The following is a 2617-nucleotide window of genomic DNA, read 5'->3' on the forward strand; positions in this document are numbered from 1 at the left end:
AGCCTTAGAATTTCTCCTAAGAAAAATGCCTAACTTTGACACCTAAGATTAGGACACATTAATCTCAATAGGATTGAGAGGTTAGTGAAGAATGGACTTCTAAGCGAGTTAGAAGAAAATTCTTTACCTGTATGTGAGTCATGCCTTGAAGGCAAGATGACTAAAAGACCTTTTACTGGAAAAGGTTATAGAGCCAAAGAATCTCTAGAGCTAGTACATTCAGACCCCTGTGGTCCAATGAATGTAAAAGCTAGAGGAAGTTATGAATATTTCATTACTTTTACTGATGATTATTTAAGATATGGATATATTTATTTAATGCAACAAAAGTTTGAATCTTTTGAAAAGTTCAAAAAATTCAAAGTTGAAGTTGAAAATGTATTAAATAGAATGATTAAAATATTTCAATTTGATCGAGGTGGACTGTTTATGGATTTAACTTTCCAGAATTATATGATAGAATATGGAATAGTATCCTTCAACACCTAGTACACCTCAGCAAAATGGTATATCAGAAAGGAGAAATCGAACCTGTTGAACATGGTTCGATCTACGATGAGTTACGCTTTCTTACCTGACTCATTTTAGGGTTATATTGTGGAGACTACAGTGTACATCCTAAACTGCATTCCCTCTAAGAATATTGCCAGAACCTTTAGAGTTATGGAATGGTTGTAAAGCTAGTTCACGTTATTTCAGAATTTGGGGTTGCCCAGCACATGTGCTTGAGGCTAATCTTAAGAAATTGGAACTATGTTCAAGGTTATGCCTATTTGTAGGCAACCCTAAAGGAACAAGAGATGGTTATTTCTTTGATCCTAAAGAAAGCAAAGTATTTCTATCGACAAATGCTACTTTTCTTGAGGAAGACCACATAAAGGAGCACAGATCCATAATTAAATTGTGTTGAATAAGATTTCCAAAGAAACTACTGAATCTTCAACAAAAGTTGTTGAAAAGCCTAGTACCTCAACAAGAGTTGTTGAAGTAGGTTCATCTAGTAGGCCAAATTCACTTCAAGTGTTGAGAGAACCTCAATATAGTGGGAGGGTTGCAAACTCACTTATTCGCTATATAGGTTTAGCTGAAATTCTAGTTATGGTAGTTGATGGCAAAGTTGAGGATCTATTTTCTTACAAGAAGGCAATGGAGGATGTTGAAAGAGATAAATGGTTCAAAGCCATGGATCCCGAAATGGAATTTATGTACTTCAATTCAATATGAGATCTTGTAGATCAACCTGATGGGGTTAAACCTATAAGTTGTAAATGGATCTACAAGAGAAAATAGGGTGTTGATGAGAAGGTGCAAACCTTCAAGGCTAGACTAGTGGAAAATGGTTATACCCAGGTAGTTGGGGTCGGCTACGAGGAGACTTTCTCACATGTTGCCATGCTTAAGTGTATCCCGATCCTCCTATCCATTATCTCATATTATGACTATGAGATTTGGCAAATGGATGTCAATACTGCTTTTCTGAATGACAATCTTGAGGAGACCATTTATATGGTGCAGTCCGAGGGATTCATAATCCAAGGTCAAGAGCAAAAGGTTTTCAAGCTTAATCGGTCTATTTATGGACTGGAACAAGAAGATCATCAACACTTCAGTAGTTTTTCTAATGTTTTATGTAGATGATATTCTACTCATTGGGAATGATGTAAGTTTACTGACTACAGTTAAGAACTGGCTAGCGATCTAATTCCAAATAAAAGATTTGGGAGATGCTTAGTTTGTTCTGGCTATTCAGATCTTTCAAGATTGAAAGAACAAAATGCTAGCACTGTCTCAGGCGTCATATATTAACAAGATGCTTGTCAAGTATTCGATACAGAACTCCAAGAGGGGCTTACTGCCTTTCAGGCATGGAGTTACACCGTTTAAAGAACAGTGCCCTAAGACACCTCAAGGGGTTGAGAAGATGAGACGGATCCCCTATGCATCTGCTATAGGCAGCTTAATGTATGCGATGTTATGTACTAAATTTGACATCTGCTATACAGTGAGGATAGTCAGTAGATATCAATCTAATCTAGGATTATATCACTGGACAACCGTTAAGAACATCCTCAAGTATCTATGGAGAACGAGGGACTACATGCTCGTGTATGGTTTTAAGAATTTGATCCTTATGGGATACACGTATTCTGATTTTCAGTCTGATGGGGATTCTAGAAAATCCATATCAAGACAGTGTTCACTCTTAACGGATGGGCAATAGTATAGTGAAGCACCAAGCAGGGGTGCATCACTGACTCCACCATGGAGGCTGAATATGTAGTGGTTTGTGAAGCTGCTAAGGAAGTCGTTTGGCTTAAAAAATTCTTGTCTAATCTAGAAGTTGTTCTAGACATGCCAAAGCCCATCACACTTTATTGTGATAATAGTGATGTTGTGGGTAATTCTCGAGAGCCTAGAAGTCATAAGTGTGACAAGCATACAGAGCAAAAGTAACATCTCATTCAAGAGATTGTGCATCGAAGGGACGTGATTGTCACACAGATAGCTTCGGAGCACAACATTGCTAATCTGTTTATGAAGGCCCTCACTACTACAGTATTTGAGGGTCACCTATAGAGTATAGGTCTATGGGACAGACCATGTTTGGACTAAGGCA

This window comes from Benincasa hispida, chromosome 3 (genome assembly GCF_009727055.1).
Source record: "Benincasa hispida cultivar B227 chromosome 3, ASM972705v1, whole genome shotgun sequence".
NCBI lineage: Eukaryota > Viridiplantae > Streptophyta > Magnoliopsida > Cucurbitales > Cucurbitaceae > Benincasa > Benincasa hispida.